We start from the raw sequence: 6970 nt of genomic DNA on the forward strand, positions 1-6970 counted from the left end.
TCTCATCCTATGACAAGAAATAGTTTGGTAATTATTTAAAGAAATAAGGATAAAAAATAGTCACAACAAAAGTATATCTTTGTTTTTAGTATATATGCCATTACCAATGCCCTTTTATCTCGTGAATATTTTATCTAAAAAATATTATTATTATTATTATTATTATTATTATTAGAATGTTTACATAAGTTATTGAGTTATTTATTGGGTCATAATTAATATTCTAAATTGCACCTATTTCCTAACAATAATCTTCTCAAAGCTAAATCTAATTTGATAATTTGCAATAAGAATTTGATTAGGAATTTTATGACAATAATAGACAAACAAGAAGAGAATCTTGAGATATTAAAAAAAAGACTTGGATTTTTATTTTATTTTTTGCTTGTCCGTATGTGTCAAAGAATAAAAAACAAAAGAAAATAGATTTTCAATGGAAAGATATTTGAATAGGCCTGAAAACTATTTCCTTTATTATAATTTATTGAAAAATAAGAATTTATTTGTTGAAATGTGTTTGATAGTTTCTATGTATGAAGGGTTCTTCTATATGCCAAAGCCTACTAGGTTTCCATTGTGGCTTTTTTCCTTTAAAATAGAACTATAGAAGTAAATAGTATCAGAAAATTAAAAACTAAAGTTCCAATGTGAAAGTGTATTTTAAGTTTGAATCTGTGGGTCAATTGATTTGAGAAAGAATATTGCAAATTTGATTAATGCTTGTATTTAGAACTGAGAAAGGATCAAAGATAGTATCATATGTTATTTCTTTGTCATTTTTTTAGTTCTTATGTAAATATGGCAATAAATTAGTAGTTTTGAGTTGCAAAAAATGGCGCTAACTCTCTTTTCTCATTGCAAGATTTTAATTGAGTTGGCCCTGAATTCTAATTTTAGTTAATTATTATGTCATTGATATATAGTTTGTTCAATCAAGTAGAGTTTAAGTTTTTGTTCCTTTTTTTATTGGTTTATCCTCCATCCTTATTTCTTATTCCTTGATGTCTTCTATAGGTGATGACTTTTGGGACTAATATTTGCTTAACTCGCTTCAATTTTTGGGTTGCAATAATAGAGATGAGAACTAGGATGAATTTTGAGACACCAAGGATCCTAAGACATTACTCAATTATATTAACAGAACCAAATATTCTTATTAGCTAATGAATAGTTTAAACTTGTGTTTATTTTCATGAAAGCATATGCCACGTTAAGACTAATGCATTCATTCTTATCTATATCCACTAACCATTATTATTAGTGTATCAAGCACCTTCAATTTTTTTGCATGATTTTGTTAGGCTTCCTAATCTTACTAATTCCAATTCAATCTCATTTTTAGGTATTTCTTCTTTACTTTTCCTAAGATAATTTTGTGATCCTAAAATATTCTTTTTAAACCTAGACTTACTACTTTGCGTAGGACACCTTTATCTTATTCATTTTCCTTGTCTTTCATGTGTGTTGGCACTACGATATACATTTCTTCTCTCTCTCTCATCTCTGGTCAGAGTGTCATTAAACTCATTATCTTTGATATTCATCTAGAGAATGATACAATTCAATGCCATAGAGTTCTCTATGAAGCTCTTTATCCTCCATTTTTCAAAAGTTTGTTACAAAATTCATTGTGTTCAACAAACAAAAAAACTTATGAATGTAATTTATATCTTCCTAGTGTTCTAGTCACTAATCTATTTTATCTACTCCACAATATGCATACCCTAGTTGAAAGACTCTAGGTATTCCCTATGGTGATATTCCACTTCACTTTAGTGTTGGTTCAAGAGAGTTTAAAACTTGAAACTTATTGAAAGACTCTAGGTATTCCCTATGGAGCAAGACACTTATCGAATTATCAGGATAAGGCATGACAAAGTACTGTTCTTAAAGTAGAATAGCCTTCCTCGAGGTATCAACCTTTGTGCAGTAAGGAATCGGTGTCCTACCTTCAAGATTCAACCAAAAACCTTGCTTTAGGTACATACCATTAGCCAAGAATAGTATAGCTCATAGCACTTAAAAGATAGTTCTTCCAAATACCGATGGATTGTGGTTTGAAGCTTACAACACAAGATCAAAAGGGTGCAGTAGTCTGAGATTAAACATATTTCATACTAATTAAGATAGAAAATGATATAATTCAATGCCATAGAATTCTCTATGAAGTTTTTTATCCTGAATTTTTCAAAAGTTTGTTGCAAATTCATTGGGTTCAACAAATGAGAAAAACTTATGATTCTAATTTATATTTCCTAGTGTTCCAATCACCAATCTATTTGATTGACTCTACAATATGCATACCTCAGCTGAAAGGCTCTAGGTGTTATCTACAATGATATTCCACTTCATTTTAATGTCGATTCAAGAGTGTTTAAAACTTGAAACTTATAGAAAGCTAACCAAACCTAAAACACAAAAAATAAGAAACAAAAAATATAGAGTAGGGCACTAATTAGATTATTAGGTTAAGGTATGATAGAGCATTGTCCTTAAGGTAGATTCACCCTCCTTAGGGTATCAACCTTGATGTAGTAGGAAATCGACATCCTACCTTTAGGATTCAACGACCAAAAACCTCATCTTAGGTGCATATCACTGACAAGAGTACTATAGCTCGTAACACTTAAAGATAGTTTCTCCATGTATGAATTGGTTGTTTGAAGTTCGCAACATAAGATTATAAAGAATAATGCTACAATACAACATGATTGCAAATTTTTTTTGTAATTAAAGTCTAAATACGTGATAATCCTGGCTAAGTAAAACCAAAAATAGAGTTATCACGATTTTGTAGTATTTCGAATTCTCATCTTCTAAGATCAACACTAATGTGTTGAATTATTTTTAGAGTCTGAGGATTAATTATTTGCTAAAGTTAATGAAACCTTAATTTGAAATAAATAAGAATAAAATATGAATAAATAAAACAAAGGAAAATGTCTTAGAGAGTTTCACAATCTAGTGTCAAATCTTTAAAGAGAAAGCATTGTAATATCTAGAGTTTAAGATCAAAATTAAGTTGAGATCAAATTGAATCCTAAGACCAATATTACATTTGAAACTTAGATTTTTATTTTTGAAAAAGGCTAAAAATGTAGATGTTTAGTATTGTGAAGGTGGAAAAAAAAACACTTCTTACTTGCTTTCATTGAGAGTTGAACTCAAGACCTCCCGCTTACTAAACGGGTGCTCTAACCAACTGAGCTATGAAAGCAATATGTTTATCAATTCTTAAAATATCAAGTAATTCAAACAAGACTAGATGTCAACTACTCACTCTTCATGTGTAATTAATTTAAATAAAATTATTTAAAAATTTAATATATAAAAACAAAAATACATTATATATACCACTATCAACATTTTGGCTTAGAAGGATATTAAGATAAGATATCATTTTAATTTTACTATTAAATTAATTATTATAATAAAATAGTATAATAAGAATATACAGAGATGGATAATAGAAATGTCTTAAAATTAGTTTGATAATGTTTTAAAGACAATGCTTAAAAAACAATTTTGAAAAAGTTCTCGATTGTTTTTAAGGACAAAATTCATTTGGAATAAAATTCATTTAGAAATTTAAAGATAACAATAGTTTTCCTTAACTTATTTTTCATAAAGGTAATATAAATTTATGTATAATACAAAAAGTTTGTAAAGTATTTTCAATATTTTCTATTTTTGATTAAAATATTTTATAAAAATATGATATTTTGTATGTACTCAACTATTTTTAATTATATAAATGAATTTTAAAACTATATGGGCCTTGACCTAAGGTAGATAATATCTACAAGAGAGGAAGCTATGTATTGCAATTGACTAGATGGATTGCTTATTTCTATTTGCAATTGTGAATAAAGTTATGGTTTGTAAGATACAAATAACCATAGTCTTTTATTCTCTACATGTTTAATGTCATACATCATGGTTGTGTATTAATCCAAATATTGAACACATCAATACAATGCTTGTATATTAAAATAAATACAATTTATTCAAGATATGCAATGAATTCATAATTATTTATTTTATTCATAAGGTAAAATATTAATAAAGTGACTTTCAAGGCACACTATCCAATATCAACATGGAATAAAATTAAAATAAAAAAATAGTTGAAGGCATTGGGGCACTAAGAATGCAAATGCTAACAAAAATAAGTGATTTTTTTGCTTTTCTTTTTTTATATATCAGATGCAATGTGGAAATGTTGGATTAGTATATTTGTGATGAATTTTAGTGATAAAATCATCATTCTATTGTGATGGATATAATATCAAATCTAGCTTGACTATTGTTGTCTATATACAAATGTTTTAACATAATGGATTTACTCCTATCAATTCAAATATGAAAACATTAAGAAACTTAATTAATACATTATTGTTTCTTGCTAGTCATATTTTAGATTTTTCATTCTCATGTTAGCATCTTCAAAACTCATAAAATTAGTCAAACATGGTAAAGGATTTCTCCTCACAACCTATGTTTGGTTGCTAAGAAAGTAAAATAGAAAATAAATGAAAATGAATAAAAATATTCAAGAATTAAAAAAAAAAAAAGTTTAATCTCTCTTTCTCTCTATGTTATTCACTCTTTTTCTCCAACCCTACAACAAAACAAATATACATAGCCTAATCCTAAAAAAGACATGACACTTAAAATTGTTAATTTCGCATAAGGATCGCCAATTTCACATGATAATGCCAAATGGAAATGGTTTAGCAACACTTTAGCACAATTCTGGTGGTTTTGGCATGATCATGCAAAAATTCACATGGTCATGCAAAATTGATTCCCACATATTTCTCAACTCTTGTAGAATTTACCTCTAGAATTTGCATTATCATGCAAAATTGTTACTTCTTCCCATTTCAGTTCTTTGTAATTCAAATGTGAAAATATCGATTTTTATGGATATATTGATCCTTCAATTTTACGGATATATTGGAAAATAGCAACAAAAAATTATGGCAAAAAAATCGATGAAATTAAAATTAATCAAAACTTATGGAAATATTAGGAAAAACTTCCAAAAAATGATAGAACAAGTAATAAAACACACATTGAAGTTATGTTTTGTAAGTGTAATTGACATATCTATGATATAATTTATGATATCAACAATAATATCATTTGTGCTAATAAAAAATATAAATTTTATAAGTGTGCACTCAATATTAATCTATATTAAATATTTGATTTCATTAAATGTCAACAATTTATATATACTATATTGTAATGATTCTTTAGTATCAAAATAAATATCATTGTGGTTCCATTGCATTATTAGCTAATGAAATCTCATCTTTTATGAGATAATATCGGTACCAAGATATGGTGTTTCTATAATATGGATTATAAGCAGGAACATGTCATGCATAGGTATCTTGAGTCCTACGCACCACCTCTCCATGGATGGGAAGCTAAGGGATCTCTCATGTGCTTATTTCAAATCCTCTTTGCATCTAATATGGAATGTAAAATGACATTGGTGTTGGAGGATACTCAAACATACCATAGGTTTTACCAATTGAACTTGAATCCATAGAATAATTTTGACGAGGCTAACCAAAACCCAGTGTATAAGAAGGATAAGCATTAGCTTCATTTGATGAGTCACTAAATTGAGTCCTTATACTCATTGACTCAAAAATAGTTGAAAATGAGTCCTCATTAAATGATGTGATCCTTCATTATCTTCCTTTGTATGACTTTCCAATAGCTTAAATTCTTATACCAACTCTTCTTGAGCCATGGTCTTCATCTTGTATATAATATGTGAAATCATCTTCATAAGTGAATGACTCAATGGATGTTACTTTACTGTTGTTGTCCAATATCCCTTCCATTATTTTTAGCATTATCATTATCTCTATAATTGGTTTTTTCTCTTCTTGGCACATTATAATTGGAACCAAGAGTACTAGCAACATTAAGTCTCCTACTTTGTCCAACACCCGTAGAGTCAATGGAAGGTTAGTGATTGACTACTTGCTAAAGTGAATATCTTGTGTCTTTATTGAAACTCTCACTATGAACTTCTTCGGACATCCCTTTCAACATTAGTACCTAATTCTCGGGCATCTGCAACAATTCACCGATCAAGACTTTCAAGGTCATCATCTAAGTGTAGAGACATGACCCATTAGATCAACTTATTTTCCTTTTTTTTTTTATCTACCTCAATTGAAATGTCAAGTAATTCAAGGTAATATTTCTCAACAACGATATCATTTTTTGTCTTTATATTGTATATCTTTAGTTTCATATTATAACAACAAAAAATTAATTGTTGGAGTCTAGGGTAAGTAAGGTAATTTTGTCGTTTTATGTAGATTAGAGTGAATGTGATATAATTTCTCTCACAAGCTAAAGATGGTACGATGTGTGATAAAACCTTGATGGCCAATGATTGGAGCCAAAATATGTGCTCTAATGACACATATTCGATATGATTTGTGCACCAAAGAACATTCAAATCACCCAACTTGACCTCAATCAATGCTAAAGCCCTAGCCATGAGTTTAATTTGTACTTTGGAGACTTATCTCAGGTTCAAGGGAAGAAAATGGTGCAAATTGAATGACTTTAGATTTTGAAAGATCAAGAAATGACTAAATGAAGAAATAAGTGAGTCAAGACTCATTGAATGTAAGGAAAGGCAAGACAAGGATCTTATGAGTTTGGAAGATGAGAAATGACCATTATGGAGTAAGAAATAAGGCAAGAAAGCATGAGAAATGAGGCATGAAGCAAGATTCAACTGCATGGAAATTTAGAACTCAAAAATCTGATGACATTATATACTCTAAATTTGAGGAAAAATTTAGAGAACTTTCTAGAGTCCATTATATATATGATATTTATCATTTCGAAGCTCGGGAAATCAGGAGTCCAACGCTTCAAACGGTGTGCAAATCAGAGCTGAAATGAAGAAGTTATGGTCATTTGAAGA

General features: G+C 28.7%; 1 non-coding gene across 1 annotated transcript; it reads right to left on the bottom strand.

Annotated features, from left to right (window-relative positions):
* Window positions 1-3143: 3143 nt before the first annotated feature.
* TRNAT-AGU lies at window positions 3144-3217 on the bottom strand. Its single transcript has one exon. It is a non-coding gene; the product is annotated as a tRNA-Thr (tRNA).
* Window positions 3218-6970: the final 3753 nt, after the last annotated feature.

The sequence above is a fragment of the Vitis riparia genome, chromosome 8 (genome assembly GCF_004353265.1).
Source record: "Vitis riparia cultivar Riparia Gloire de Montpellier isolate 1030 chromosome 8, EGFV_Vit.rip_1.0, whole genome shotgun sequence".
Classification (NCBI taxonomy): Eukaryota; Viridiplantae; Streptophyta; class Magnoliopsida; order Vitales; family Vitaceae; genus Vitis; species Vitis riparia.